Below are 16891 nucleotides of genomic sequence, written 5' to 3'. Positions count from 1 at the left end.
CGCCCGCCCGCTCGTGAGCCAAGCACTGCGGCTGCTTACTGGAAGGACGTTGGGTCTAGAATGCTCGTCACCCTGCACACGGTCACCGCATCGCGCGCTGTCAGATGCACTTCTGCGGCCGTCTGGAACGCTCCTCCTTCCGATACGAGGAAGCCACTGGGACTATGCACTTTAAAATAATCTAGATTGAAAAACTAATTTCTTGAGAACTGCTTGTTGTATTTAGTTTATTGTCCTTCGCCCGTACTTCCGATTAGCACGGTTGGGAACGTACGGTACGAAAGAAGTTCAACATGCATGCATACGTACACCCCGCTCACCGCCTACTCTTACCTATATGCCCGACTCGGCAAACTGCACTCAAAGGCGTGAGCTATGGTTAAGTTAAGGGAAGCCAGTTGTGCTTGTTGCCTCTGGACGAGATGCGTGTGTCGCCTTCTCCTGTAAACCCAACGAAACGGCGCCGGACAACCGGAAGTCAAAGGGTAATATTTACAAAAAAAATGCGCGTGTAAATCACGCTTGCTGTACACAGGGCCCAAAGGTCAAAAATGCCACGTGGCCAACAACAGACAGCATCGTTGGAGGCGTAAGAGGTGAGGGTCAATACATCTCTTGAGTTGAGACAAGGTTATCAGAACGTGGGAAACAGAGACAATGGACGGTAATTCCAAATTGAACGTGAAAAAATGACGCGAGTAAAATTTTAATAAACGTTGCCGTTTTAAATGACCCATAACTCACCTCCGTGCCCCAAAAAAAAAACTACCCAAAGTATTAATTTACCGTCTCTTTCGTTTCTGACTTCCTGTTTTAATCTTCCGATCGCCGCTCGCACCCCGGACAGCCGCGGTGAATATGAATTAGGCAGAAAACTACCTCGTGGAACATCATCATCATCAACCGCTTGCCCGCGGCCTTTCGGCACGTACGAATTATAATCGCACACATGTGTGTTTCTCCCCCCTTTCCCCCCACCCCCCACCCCCGCGATTGTTAAATAAGAAAACATTTCGATGTCATACATGGGGAGATGAATTGATCCGTTGGCAATAACATTCTGTCGGCTAAGTAAGCCTTCTGTGCCGGGCACGTTGCTTTTCTGTTTTGGGCAAAAAAAAATCAATTTCTATTATGTGGACAAGGTAATGGAAAATGCCCTTCCTAGGATATAAATACTGTGGAAGTGAGCACCAATAGCACCACTAGTATAAACAATAAAATGGAAAATCCTTTGCATGGCTTATTTATTTATATACTTTTCCCATTTATCCCATAACGCAAAAGTTATTCTGAAACCCACAAACGACGACCCACGGTGGCAATGCCTTATGAGCAATCCTCCCATAAATAACGCTGCTGGATTTACTCTTCATACCTTCACAAGTGATAAGCACAATCTCCGTGACGTTCCTTTACGGCCGTTGCGACGCTGCCGCTTATTCTCTCGACTTCTCATACGGGAGCGTAATTAGCACACTGACAGAGTTCCTTGATCTGATTTTGCACGAGCCAAGCAAAATGAGAGAGGTGCCATGCCACGGATGACCATCTCAGGTTAATATTTTTGGATAATGTGTTTGACAACACAGTGTAACGTTTTTAGTATCTCTGGTGCTCAAAGCAAACTGAGCTTGGAAATTCAGTTTTAATATGGCTCGTAAAAGAGCAGCCTTGTAAAATCCCATCCAAGAGTAAAATAGGCCGTACATTTTTAAAATATATATATTTTACAATGCACATCCATTGCTCAGCAAATCCTTTTCGATCGCAGGGGAGAGATATCACTCAACACAACCATAATTGAGAAATAATGGAATTTTAAATGGGGGTATTTGTAATGGCCTGGGATAAGGCTGACGTTATATAACAGGATAATAAGGGGCCAGCCGTCACGATTCTGATTCTGGGCCCACTGTGTGCGTCTGTGGATACATTCCCCGTGTGTGAGCGTGCGTGCGTGCGTTGCGTAGATGCACGTATGTATGCGTTTCACGGAGATCCGCTCTCGCGTGTGTGTGTGCGCGCACGTGCACGTGTGTGAGGAACGGTGGCGCAGTGGTTAGCGCGCTGCGCCACGAACCCGGCCACCCGAGTTCAACTCCCGCTCATGGTCAACACCGGTGACGATAATTATCTAAACCAGTTGCGGACTGTCCCTATGGTCGACTCAGTCTCGAATGAGAACCTGGTGCGGTGTGTTAACATCGCACCAGGGAGGCAAAGGCTGATGGGCGTGGTGCTGGCCATTCTTATGCTTGGACATGGGAATGGCTCAATTGTCCATTGAGCACAACTGAAAAATTCCCCACTACCACAACAGCGGGTCTTCCATGTTAAAAAACAAATGCCCTCTGCATTTCCTCACGTGGGATAGGCTAACATTCATTCCCTAATGGAAGCACGATCGATGTATCTCATCCAAAACCATCCCAAACAACAGGCGCTGTGTCAGATTCCAAATAAATCCCTCCATGAAATATTTAGGCTTGACCCCACGGCTGTTGAACTCTATTGGGCTGAGCGCCGTCTTTGTGGGCCCTTGTGGAGCGGTATGTGTGCGCTCATTTAGCATGCGATAGCGCGGCTTTATTGACCCGATCAATCGCTGATATTTATGGACGGCTGTTCAACACTGTCCATTTTCGTGTCATCTCGCACACGCACACCGTGTGCCAAGCTGGTGACACCATGGTGCAGAGATTGTTCAGACACTGATCAGGACCTCGCTGTAAATCGCCGAGCAGCATCGCTGACATATGCGGGCTGCCAGTATCTGTGCTGGATTACCCAGCGCCTCGCCACAACTCTGCATATCACAGACATCAATCAAAGCCGTACGTCCGATTAATAATAACGATGATAAGCTTTACTTATCCATAAGTGGCTCAAGACTCTTTTCAAGAGGGCCAGGCAATGCGTTGAGATGTTTGGCCAATTTTAGTTATTAGTAGGAAGCGGACCTGATTCCAAAGAACACAGGATGAGATGTTACTATCCTTTGTGCAAGCACTTCCAAGAGTTCATGAACAGTGAGCCTGGTGAAATTTGGGGAGCGCATCGTCAGTAGTGACCCTTTGGTTCCTAGGGTGTTTCGGCCTTTCATACTATACACCCTCCCCAAAGGTGGCCAGCGACAGGGTGATCAATCCTATGCTTGCGTCCCATTCCCAATTAGTCATAGGAGTTGCCTTGTTGTTGGTAGCCACAACTCTGCATATCACAGACATCAATCAAAGCCGTACGTCCGATTAATAATAACGATGATAAGCTTTACTTATCCATAAGTGGCTCAGGACTCTTTTTAAGAGGGTCAGGCAATGCGTTGAGATGTTTGGCCAATTTTAGTTATGAGTAGGAAGCGGACCTGAGGAAACCTCCCACCACGCACACCAAGAATTGACACTAAAAGCTCTGCACAGATAGATTCAGGAATCCATCGCCGAACTGAAAATTATCTGGCCACTCCTGCAGCCCCAAGCATACAGCATCTGGTATTCTCATGCAGCCTCTCATACAGGCACTAACCAGGCTTAAGCCTGGTTAGCTTCCAAGACCTGACGACATCAGGAGCATTCATAGTGGTTTGGTCGCGAGAGAATCTTCGTGAGATTTGGGGCCAGGGCTTGTTGTAGATGGGGGAAGGAAGAGGGACTCCAGTTGGCTCCACTAGGGTTGACAGAGGAGCCCTGATAGATTTCTAGCAGGTGTGAATCCTACAAAGCGGTAGCAGTGTTAAAAAAAAAAAACTCGGGCACCAAGGGGCTCAGCGGGCTCTGGATTAATGAAAAAATAAGGGTGCACAAATGAAATTATCAGCTCTATTTCAAATCCTAATGAAAATATCAAGCTAATTAATGGAAAGAGACAATGAATCTCTCATTGATATCTTGCCTGCATGTCTCTTCTCTTCATTCTCTCATCTCGCTGCATCCCATCACATGTCTGTCTACGTATTTATAATCTCACTATATCTATATCTCGTGTGTATATATATATTCCGTTGTCTCGCGAGGATTGAATAAATTGAAAGGGGAAGGCCACCAAAACATATTTTTGCTTAGGGCACCCAATGAGCCAGCACCATCACTGTCAACAAAGCTCGGTAATTGTTTCAAATATATCTATGTTCTCATTCCACAAATATTTACTTCTGGGGGGAGGGGGGGCTAGAGAAGAGCGGGGTGCCATTGAACAATCACGTGGGGGCACGTGGACGTCGATAACTCTGAACTGCAAAATGGTGTGAAGATGAGACGCTGCTGTGTTTGAGATCCCGGTAAGCGGATGATCTACGCGCCAGTCGTGAAACATCGGCTGTCATTACCACACGGCTGTGGTCATAAAAAACAAATAAGCGGGCACATGTAGTTGCCGATGTTCATTTGCTGTCACACCTGTGTTGCTGGAGAGAACAATATTGGTAGAAATGCCGTGAAGTAACCGTTTGGCTGATTAGTAGTGATGTTTGTAGGCTCACCGCGTGGGGAAAGGTTTTCTCCAGACAGGCCAATTTAGTGAATGTTTAGAAGTAAGTCAAAGGTGTTGGTTTTAAGTTGATGACAGTGTAAATGGAGTGGAGCGAAGGCCACGTGGTTATCACACTGCACTATGAACCCGGTGACCTGAGTTTTATTCCCAGCCACAGCTAAGTTCAGTGGCGAGTGGTATCTAAAGCGCTTATACGCTCCTCATCTTCGTTAGCCCGCACCAACCAGGGTGATGAAGCACGATTTAGCGTGCACCGTGGGACCAAGAGAGAGGACTGTAATTTCATCTGTGTTGTATGTCATGCATGTAACACACTTGACAATAAAGTGACTTTAAGACTTTAAGACTTTAAGATCCAGCGGTGGATTGACAAACGGATGTGGATCATTATTATGGTAGAAATGGCTCAAAGTGGGCATTAGCTAAATCAGGTTGTTTTCTTTTTGCAATATACCCACTAATACATTTGATTAGAGCTCTGCCCAATCCTCCCTTATCTCGACGCCACGTCATTGCTCATCATTGAGGAACCGCATCCCTTTTAATCCTCCGTCGTTTGCCAGCGGAATGCCGATTTTTCTGCAAAGGGGGCCCGGGAGAATGGGCGACCATCCGGACAATTTGGCGTGAGATTGAGGCGTCATGCTGTCCCGATGTAACGTGCAATCTGGCACTGCGTATGCTTCACTTGCGTGTCTCCCATGCCTGGACACATTATTTTCTGTTTGCTGGAGAGGGTGCCGTGCTGACGAGATGTTAACTACCTCGCCTGGAGTACAGGAGGTCGTGGGCTCGATCTAGACCCTGACGCCTGCTGTACATTTGGAGTTTGCGGTGTCTCTCTCCCCGTGGTTGCGTGGATTTTTCTCCGGGTTCTCTGGTTTTTTCCTCTACATTTAGAAATATGCGTTTGAGAGTATTTGGCTGCTATACATTTCCACATGATACGCCATCATGGGCTATATAGCTGAGTGGGCCTTACCTGCTAAAAAATGTAGTGAATAGTAATATAGAACTTTTATCGTTCCACCGCCATTCTCCACTCGATCAAAACACAGCACGGGATCGCGATGAACAAGAAAAGACAAAAAACGAACTGAGCAGCCATAAAATCCTTGACGTTTCACCAGCGTCATCATCGTTATTACCATCAGCCATGGTCAATCCACTGCTGGATGAAGCACTGGACACGGCAGCTGAATGCAATGGTAATGTAGCGAATCTCGGCAACGGTCCATGCTGTCCACGTCTGCTACGGGCGGCTACACTGGATTGGAGATTAGCACTTGCCTGTCTCTCTGCTGTGCCGTGCCGCTTAACTAACTGTTTTACATTACTGGGCCGTCAGACTTGTGTTGGCTTCAACGGTACCCAGGAGATGTGTCCCACACCGGCTATTTGGCTGCTGGATAGCGAAGCGCCGGGGTTGCACTCTCCAGCGCAGTAAACCGCGCGCATATAACGCATTCATTGCAAATGGGGCTGGACGGCCGCGATCATAAAAATCTGTGGCATCCGCCCCCTGTGTGCCAGTAACAGCGAGCCACGAGAGTTCCCAGAAGCAGTTGGCGGATGTTGTCGGTTTCCAGTGAGTCTGGGGCTTCCGCGTACCCTTTGTGTGTCTGTACCAGAGGTCGCAAACGGGTTTTGATTCCTTACCCGTACCCGGCCGCACCAGGGTCGCAAATGGGTACCCGTACCCGGCTAGCTGTTCCTACCCGTACCCGTACCCTACCCGAAATGAGTGACAAACGGTGACTCACCAGTGGCTCACGGCCTACCCGTACCCGTACCCGGCCGGGTACGGGTAGCCGTTCCCTACCCGTACCCGTACCCTACCCGAAATGAGTGACAAACGGTGACTCACCAGTGACTCACGGCCTATCCGTACCCGTACCCGGCCGCACCAGGGTCGCAAACGGCTACCCGTACCTGGCCGGGTACGGGTAGCCGAGTATCGGGTAGGGTACGGGTATCGGGTACCCGGTTGTGACCTCTGGTCTGTACAGGTGTGAGCGGGAGAGCGGGCACGCCGCAAAACGTGGCGTTAAATATTCACGTCGTGAAACGGGTGGATGAGGCGAGTTGCCATTTGATCATGAGATTTTGGGGAAAAGTGTGACGCTTAAAGGACATTAAAGAGGCACTGTAATCGCGTAGATATAAATAAATGCACGTCCACGAAAAGGTCATATTTGTTATTCCATCAGCCTAACCTACGGTGCTCATGAGACGTGCCCGTTCATGGGTTTGCTTGTTTCCGCACATTTTGCTGAATTTTGGTCGAGAAAGCCTATTGGCTATTGTAATATGTTTTTAGTTGGATAGATTATAGTGTCTTTGGATCTTTCGGTAAAGTCACGTAGATAGAAAATAATAAATAAATAAATCGCGACGTTTCGATCACAACACAAGCAATCGTCTTCAGGTGAAAAAATACAGCAGGCGAACCGCTGAGGCAGACATATAGCGAGAGAGCTGCTACGTGACTTTACCGAAAGATCCAAAGAGTATGAATTAATGCAGTCACGAAAGCTTTAAGTCAAGATTGGATAAATTAGTAAACCCTTTGTGGACGTAAGACAAAGTGGCAAAAATTAACGTACGACTTTGCGGGAAGTCAACAGAAGTCAACCGTTGTCACTGCCTTCTACCACGAGGACGGTGGAGTTCCACCAATGGCTCAGAACTCGCTGAATGGACACGATTGTTCATGACAACAGGTCAACAACTTTGTTTCTTGACTGCATCAGGTGATACACGTAACATATGTTTTCGCCTAAGGTGTCTCCATACCCATACATGTAAATCATTCAAACATTCATTACAAGCACCCTCTGATCAATCATCTTGACAATCATCTTCTTGGTTCTTTCGGTAAAGTCACGTAGAATGGAAATAATAAATAATAAAACAAAGCATAACAACATATATAATAAATAAATAATATTTTATTCTATTATATTACTTTATTATATTATTTTATTATGTAAAATTTTTATTTTTATTATTTTATTATTTTCATTCTCCGTGACTTTACCGAAAGAACCAAGAAGATGAATCCCTGCAGTCACGAAAGCTTTAAATCGGAACTTGACAATATTATGGGATGCCATTTCAATAAATTATGTTCAAATAATTGTATTCGCGCTTGGTGGACGATGTCATCGCAGGAACGTAAGAAGTGGTGGCAGCTTGGGGAGGCCTTCATCCAGCAGTTGATAGACCATGGCTGATGATGATTATGATGAACTCGGGGTTGTCCGGGGTTGCCTGCGGCATGCCGCATCCCCGAACAATCATTTACGGCCTTCGGCCAGGAAAGTCACGAAAAAAATAGCACACCAACGACGCATTCACGCAAGCACCCGATGCTCCTGTTTTGAAGTTTTACAACGAAACATCTTGAATTGTGGAATTAAAGCTTTCGTGAACTGCAGGAATTCGTATTCTTGGGTTTTGGTAAAGTCACGTAGATAGGTTCAAAGAAAATAACAAAACAATAACAAAAAACAACGACGTTTCGATCGAAAAATGCAAGCAATCGTCATCAGGAGAAAAAAATATATAGCGGGAAAGCTGCCTGAGGCAGGATGTTTTAAAGGTTTGAAATGGGTGTAGCCCGAGGGTCATCAGCCAAGTGGGCGGGGCTAGTGACGTTAATGTGAGAGATTAGCATGTCAATGTAAGATCGCAGAGCCACCGCCACATCCAGGAGAACGAGCAACGATGGCTGTTAGTGAGACATTGAACCTGTTAATGTGAAGACATTGAACCTGTTAATGTAAAACCAGAGAGTCGAAACTAACTACTAACATCGGAAGGCAGGATGGAAACACCACAGCCATGAAAATGACGGAAAGTGCAGCGTTCATCACAGATAGATAAAGTTGTGCGCTTATATAAGAGTATGTTACCCAATGGTGTGTAACTTTCATACTGTTTTTTTTTGTTACAAAAGTCTAACATGCCGCTTAAACATTCCTGCAAGAGGGCATATGAACATTGGTGCAGCCATATCATTTTCTAACAATGACAAACAAAAAACGCTACCAGATTTTTTTTGGGGCCGCATTTATAATGGGAAGGGTTCCAAGTCGTGCCAACGTCGTGCAAACGTTCACTGGGCCAACGTTGGGCAAACTTTGCCAAATGAATGGAACCGCTGGACAATGCTGACCCAGGTGCTTTTCATCACGGAGGGAACGCGCATGGCACCGCACCTGAAGCTCTCACGCAAGTTGCACGGATTCCGCGGTGCGCTCACACACTTGAAAAATACTTGCTGCGGCATTCATTTCATTTCTTCTCCTAACGAATCGTGGCTACAAATTCAAACCCCATAGGTCCAACGCGCAAGGAGGCTCGGGGACAAGGCACCTTAATTCTGCACAGCTGCTGCACGGCCCATTGCAAAAGCACACGGTGATTAGTGCCACAGTGTTGGGCCATCACGAGATGCCGAGCCGCCATCCATCGCACGCACGCACGCACGCACGCGGAAACCGACTGTGCTCTCGGCAAAGACGGATTCGCCCGGTCCGTTTTGTCGAGCAAAAATTTTTTTTTTCTTTTGCTCGAGCATTTTTGTTTGCTGACATACGATGTATCTTTCTGCCTCCCCTTGTGCGCTGTAGTTGATGGTTTAATCATGCCCGCATCCCGCTGCATTTCAACACGTGACGGCGTCAACAATCTTTTCCTCCCGTCGATCCTCGGGTAAGTGACAGCCCCAGTGAGGGATTGCCGCCTTTTGCGATCATCTTCCCCGGCTCCGGTAATCGGGCGGCTCCAGCTCTCCGCTTTATTTATACGGCGCTCAAAGTCTACTCACAAGCGCCGGCGGTGGCGACTAAAGTGGCTGCAAAAACCACTCGGGCAACGCTCCATCGGCCAGTGCCGGTTGTCACGGTGTGATTGGCAACGCGCGTACACACGCCTGTCGTCTGCGATCCGTTTAACGTTGATTCGACTAGAAGACAACGCATCGGAGAAATGAAATGGGTTCTTTTCTGTTGACTGCGCTGCGAAGAAAATAACGCCGTGCAGAGAAGGCTGCAGCTGCCATGCAGCGGTTGCTGTACCCATAATCCCGAGGGTTTGGGTTCAATTCATGGTAAAGGTGGTAGATGGGACCATGATAAGACTGCAGTAAATGGGTTTAAAGATTGACAACCTGCTGATGATATCGGTAGGGTTTGGCATTTATGTGTACAATGCAAAAGAAAATGCACATGAGAACTGCATATATTATACTAGGGGTTTAATAATTCACCACTGCCACCATCCCCAACGATTACACGAATTTCCACTATTATGGGCCGCAATTCAATTCAAGAATGTATTCTCTCATACCACTTACAGATATATAAATTCCAATGCGTGATCAGGTACTTCATCACATTTTTTTATGACCATTCAATGATACACAGATTCGCATTATAGCAATGCAGTGGAATAAACATCAATTGATATTGCGCAAGAAAGCAGCAATTGGTGATCAGCTCTATAACTTTTCAGGAAAATGCAGTCAATAACCTCATGACTCACTCAGGCTATTTCAATTTACACGATCACAATAGCTCGCTTTGGTCGATATTTCAACCTGTCGCTCTAATGCTTCGATAATCAGGTTCTTATACCAAATGCCAGTGATGTTGCATATGGTCACGGATCAAAGCCAGTTCTTGTACTTTGACATGCATCTGTGTATGTGTGTAGGGAGCGGTGGCGCAGTGGTTAGCGCAATGCGCGGTAACTTGAGTTCGAATCGCGACCACGTTTAACATCAGTAGCGAGTGATATCTGAACTTTTGTTGACCTTTCTCTTTGTCAGCCTTAAACGAATAACTAGTTTGCTGTATAATCACCACCACCGTGGGGGCAAATGTGGTCGGATCTGATCCTGGCTTCACCACCCCTTATTGCATTGCACTGTGCATGCTCACAGCACTTGCCCCAACAGTCTGTTAACATCTGTATTGAAAGTTATTGGTGTGTGTGTGTGTGCGCGTGGAGAAAGATTGTATATCAAAGCAAAAGTAATATAGATCATCCGAATACATTCTTAAACATGTACAGATGTTGGCAAAGGGCAAGCATCGAGGAGGCCACAGCTGGAGATCAGAGGAGGCAAGATTGAATGGCAGGCGAGTTGCATGGACAGGATGTCACCCTGCATTTCATAATCAGAGCCGCTCGCGGCTACCTCGTGGATAATTCCGATGACGGATGGGCAGAGCAAGAGGTTGGGGGGGGGGGGGGCGAATGGCTGTTGCGGCGTGTCAGCGAGACTGACCGTGATCATCTCGTCGTGACGTCACCTCCATCACTCTTTGCGACACAAGCGGCTCTGTCCGCCTTCCCAGACCCCTTCGCCGCATGCTCGTCAAGGCAGGAGCAGCGGCAATGCGAGAACAGTTGGTTCATCTTCTTGGTTCTTTCGGTAAAGTCACGTAGAAGGAAAATAATAAAATAATAAAACATAATAAAATAATTCTCACGACGTTTCGGCCACAATGCAAGCAGCCGTCCTCAGGTGAAGAATGGGGACGGCTGCTTGCGTTGTGGCCGAAACGTCGTGATAATTATTTTATGATGTTTTATTTTTATTATTTTATTATTTTCCTTCTGCGTGACTTTACCGAAAGAACCAAGAAGATGAATCCCTGCAGTCACGAAAGCTTTAAATCGAAAGTTGGTTCATCGTCATTAAAATCGTTGTCAGCCATGGTCAATCCACTGCTGGATGAATGCCTGCCGAAAGCCCCCGTCACGTCTCGCGAGCACGGCTCCTGCATGTGAACTGACTTCACCGCTGCTTTTGCCCAATGGCTGACTTCGTGGATGTGTTTCATTTCTCGGCCGATAAACGTTAAGCAATTAAAATTTGGTCTGCGATCACTTCCTTGCCGAGTAATTATCTCAAGCTGTCACACATCGAGATGTGCTGCATGGTATGTGCGGTTATAAATAATAATAATATATGATGACTAATCGATTTTATTTTATTTACATGAACGTTTTGAAGCCACTGCCAGATGAAGCCCTCCGACACGCCACGTGGTTGACGATACTCGAGGAAGGTGCGCAGGAACAGAACTAGTTCGATGACTGGAGGGAGGGAGGGGGTCCCAGGAATCATGTCAGACATCACTCACCACCCAGGGGTCAAACTTAGGTCGCCTGGTTCGCAACAAAAATTTTCTGAACACTGCACCACCGCTCCACCCGTACGGTGCAAGGGTGGATTACGGGTACGCTTTTACAAAAATACCACAATGGCGAAACTTAAATGCGGAGTTGGTTCTCGTAGAGGACTCGACCATGCTTAAGTGAATGACACAATCGATCGTGAGGGTCGTTTCCAGGCTGCAATTAAGTCAAGGGAAGGGCAAATGCATGAGGTGTGTAGAGACACGATGATATATATAGCGTGTCCACGTAGCAAGTGTGCCCCAGACTGGCAGCCTCCGCAGCTGCCAGCCGACCACACTCCACGTGACATCCACGAGGAGTAGGAGCGGGGGAGGGCTCTGTCCACTCCGTGGTGCTGATGATGCATCTGTCCACTCCGTGGTGCTGATGATGCACCTGTCCACTCCGTGGTGCTGATGATGCACCTGTCCACTCCGTGGTGCTGATGATGTTCACAATCAGCACCGCGAGTCGGCAAGTCTCAATCCCTGCAGTTCCTCGTTGCGGTGCCATCTCCCTCTACCACACAGCATCGCAATTTCGTGATGCACAAGGATTGTGTTTCGCTACACTGGCAAAGCTATTGTTACACTGGCTAAGGTAGAGGCCAAGTCAGGAGACAAAGATTGAGAGAAGGTCACGGTTTGTAGGTGGAGGAGCTTCGTATGAGATTGTTTTAAAACCGAAGCAATGGTTTGATATATGGCAGTGTTGACCTTTTTCACTTGTCCTGTTTGCAGGAAACGATCGTACGAATGTGTCAATTATCGTGAAGGTGACTGATAAGATTTTGTTCACAGAAATGAAAGTTAAATGTTTAATGTGGGCGTGGAGTTTAAGTTTAAGATGATGTAAATTACTTTTTGCTCTTTCAACTTCCCAGCAAAGAAACAGGGTAGGGAATCCATAATAAAGATTTTGTTTTGGGTTAGAACGCGTAAATTTAAACGTGTCGTTAATCCCGCCACTGCCCGACACAGCCAATTTGTAAAGGTTGTCACGTAATGAAAAAGTGTCATTTAGTTACTACTTCAGCGCACCGATGCATTGGAGAGTAAACCCACTTCAACATTTACAATTCCAGTACCGTGACGTTTCGCTGGTGATCACAGCAACCAGCATCACCAGGCGATTAGCCGGAACGGCAGGGAAGTTGTACAAAGCGTACGAGGCCACACGCACGTGACTCTTTATCCTGGAGAAATCCGATGGGCTATGGATGTCTTTGTTCACGGATGTCCAGTAGGGTCCGGGTCTGAAAGCCCCAACGACAAACAGCACGAAACACGCGCTGTCGCACACGATCGCAGGGGAGTGGGCTCGAGTAAAGCCCGAGCAACGGGGGGCGGAGTGCCGAAACTCTTTCGGGGACTGGGTTTTGGAGGAGGAGAATTGGCATGGGAACGCAGACTCCTGGCGTCGGTGGAGGGTGCAGAGATGCGCGCAGCGGCGGACGAGGACCGCTTCCCGTTGGACGCGGGAACGACGCGGCATGAGCATGCGGAGAAGAAAGTTTACGCGACGGCACGGGTACAATGTACACGCAGGGAGAACGTCACGAATGTAAGGGGCGGCGGGCGGGGCGGGGGGGCTTTTATTGTCACAAAGTTGGCCAGCGTTGTCGCTGTTGATGAAGAAGGTTTCTTTGTTGTTGTGAGCAGCAGTTGCACGGCGAGGTTTCATTTTTGGTCGTCGCTTGAAACGCCACAAAAATGTATTAAATCCGGACGAGTGGATTTTGGCGGTGAACGAATCACCTTGGCAGTGATATTTAAAATAGGTTTTAGTTTCGGTGTTTCATCAGTGAGATTTCAAAAATCGAACAGTTCCTTATCGGATTAAAATGTGTGTAAACTTTTTTCCCATTTGTTTATATATATAGTATAACACGTAAAAATGTGTAAGCAGCTTACTCATGTTTTATTTGCACTTAGGTCGTACCTCCTGGACATCTGTGAAAAAGAACTGTACTGTAAAGCTCATCGGATTCCTCCAGTATGAATACATCTTCTGATTATGATTATGATACCATCGTCATCACTCATGTTCTATCCACTGCTGGGTGAAGGCTTCCCCACGATTATGCATGTGCCCCATACGATGCCACACTCCATACAAACTGCTCTCTGCAGGGATTCTCTCAGGCAGGTTCACTCTTCTGGCTGCCATTCTATCACCAGTCTCTACTCCTTTCAATGTCATCCCTTCTAGCCATGATGTGTCCTGCCCAGGCTCACCTACTTAAATAAAACACAATTTTTTATTTGACCAGGTAAGGCGCCACTGAGCTATATAGTTCTTTTTCAGAAGCGATCTGGCTATCACAAATGATAGCTCAACGAAAGTGGCTTATTACGTCGAAATTTATAGCAGCCAAATACTCCAAATGCATGTTTATTAATGTAGAAGGAAAAACCAGAGAACCCGAAGAAAAATCCACGCGACCACGGGGAGAACATGCGAACTCCAAATATACAGGCATCAAGGTCGGGATTGAACTCACAACCTCCTGTATAACAGGTGAGGTTGTTAACATCTCACCATCTCACGGGAGATTGTGGAGGCGGATTGGGCAGAATAGATTCCAGCAATTAATCTATTATAGCTGATGGTGATGATGAGACATAACTTCAACCTCTTAGCTATTCTGATGCAAACATTTTGAAACGTCTATCCTTAGCTACTCTTATGTTTTGCAAGTGTAAAAAGAAACATTCGGGGTACATGATGTAAAATATATGAACGTTCTGGCACGAAGACGGTCGCAAGTGCCCTCTGTATTCCATTTGCCATCATCATCATCAGCAATGATCCATCGACTGCAGGACAAAGGCTTCCTGACGCCGTCGCCATTCCATCGTGGCCTAGCGATGACACGATTGGTTGGCAATGCCTTCCAATGTGATTGCGTCTGATGTGATATTACGTGTCATTTGATACTTGATGTGGATTTCGAATGGTTTTTTTTTGTTTGTCCCCCTCTCCTAACAGCCTCTTCCCCAACAGCCTCGTCCCCAACACAAGAATTAACAGTGGCGCTTGGAGCGATTGTGCGCTTGCAAGTGACCGCTCCTTAATGGCGGTGACCATTTCAGCTGTGATTACACTAATTAACATTCCGAGATAGCGTTTCACTGAATCACGGTGGTGACATTAGACCCGCGTGCGCCGCTCAAGGTTGAACGCTTTAGAATCGGCACTTAAAAAGTCACATGTAGAAATACCGAGACTCCTTAAATACTCATCACTTATAATGGCCAATTAATGGTGCCCGTGTCCAGTAATGGGAGGAAGAAAACGGAAACTTCAATGTTGACGCCCAACGTGCAGTCCCCCCCCCCCCGCTCCGCCAACTAAATGTCCGCTTATCTCCCGGAGAAATGCCACTTTCGGCTTTCATTCTAGCCAGCCGCTTAAACTTGTGCAAAAAAAGGATATCAACAGTAAACACTTGGCGCCTCCATAACAGTGGGGAATTAAGACCATTAGCTGTCTTTAAGTACGTGGCACGACCTCAATGGGTTGTGAATTATCGCGAGGCGTTGTCGGTGAGCCTCGCTGGCACTTTGAAGCATGTCAGCGGAATGCATCACGGTGGGGGGGGGGGGGGGGGTTTGACACACGCGAATAATATTCACGACGTGCCGAGCTGCGGACCCGCTTTATTTTGCCGCTGGAAAAATGGGAGGGGAATATTCGTTTAACACGGAGGCTTTCGCGACCAATATAATCCATAATACAGGGTTTTTTTGGGTTAGATGGCGTAAATAGAAATGTGCCGTTAAACCCTCCACCACCAGACACAGCCCTATTAGTAAGGGGTTTGTCACGTAATCAGAACATGCCAATTTGTTACCAGTACAGCACACCGGTGTGTTGAAGAGCATATCCAACACGCTGCTGTACTCGTAACGAATTGGCATGTTCTGTTCTCGTGACAAACCTTACTAATTGTCCGTGTCGAGTGGTGGCGGGTTTTACAACACGTTTATATTTACGCGATCTAACCCCCCAAAAAACCTTATATATTGGGAATATTTCTTAATTTGTCTGTAATCCTTCAAAAGAGAAGGGTGTCTGCTCGTGAGCCAGAGAGAAAGGATGACGGCCTCAAGGCTCCCCAAAAGCCCAGGCAGTGACATGGTTTGAGTTTATTTGCTATGTGACACCGGTCATCCAATTTAGCCGCTTTCCCTGGCTATTGCAACAAAGGAACATCCGTGGTGCGTGAGCGCGGCAACAGCAAAAAAAAGTCGATCGTGTAAATTGCCCTTACCGTGCGGTGTTCCCTAATCGCTCTATACCGCCGCGGGGCTCTGAGCCTGTTTTGTCGCAGCGGTGTTCTGTGATTGTCGACACGCGCTGGGTCGCTGGGGTTAAGACGATGGACTATGGCGTTATGTAAACGTGTTGCTGTTGCTGTCGCCTGAGAGTTTCGATGAGTCGGTTGTGCTGGATGTCAAGACATTATCCGAACACAGTTGGTTCGCGTCCTCGTGCATGGTGTGTCAATAGTGTCAATAATGATTTGCATGTTGATAATTGTAAATATATCAGTACGTACATCCAATTCCATAATTTCTCCACAATTAAATTGAATCGTGTTTCCTCCATCAGCGTATGGACTTTCTGGACGTTTGTGATAATTTGTCCAAAAGCAATCAAACTGCAGACCAGTTTCTAACTTTTGGGTCTCATCTGAAGTATCAAGCGTATTATGCAAATGAAATTGGGGTACAGGTGCTGTTGGTAAAAGCACTCCATGTACACGACCAAGAATGTTGAAATTGGTCCACAATTTGCTAACCCAACTATGGTGACTAACCAAGGTTCAGACTGGCCCATGGTCCTGTTGAACTCAATTTTCTTTTTAAAATGTTTATGTGGAGAGATGAACAGCAGTCCCTGTCTATTTATCTTATTACCCATAATGCTCCACAACAGCGCACAATGAGTTGATACCCAGACCATTGCAACGCGACCACGTTTTAACTCATAAAGCGGCAGCACGTTCGAAGCAGTAAATTATAGTGATCCACTCTCGGCCTGCTCCGAAGAAACCGCTGACATCTGCTTGTCATTTGTAAACTTCCGACTTGACTACTTGCACCGGGCCCATAAAACAAAACCAACAAAAAAAGGGCACTCCTATTCACCACAACTCATCCCTTGCTCTGTGCCAAATGAACCAGGGCGCTGATTA

General features: G+C 46.8%; 1 protein-coding gene across 1 annotated transcript in view; it reads right to left on the bottom strand.

Annotated features, from left to right (window-relative positions):
• The window catches only part of LOC133346616 (calcium and integrin-binding family member 2-like), a 51034-nt gene that overhangs the window by 16889 nt on the left and 17254 nt on the right, over positions 1 to 16891 (bottom strand). The window lies entirely within an intron of this gene.

Source organism: Lethenteron reissneri, chromosome 24 (genome assembly GCF_015708825.2).
Source record: "Lethenteron reissneri isolate LAM-NWPU_2019-01 chromosome 24, ASM1570882v1, whole genome shotgun sequence".
NCBI classification, from domain to species: Eukaryota; Metazoa; Chordata; class Hyperoartia; order Petromyzontiformes; family Petromyzontidae; genus Lethenteron; species Lethenteron reissneri.
The sequence above is the reverse complement of the archived record's forward strand: the minus strand, read 5'-3'. Positions and strand labels throughout refer to the sequence as shown.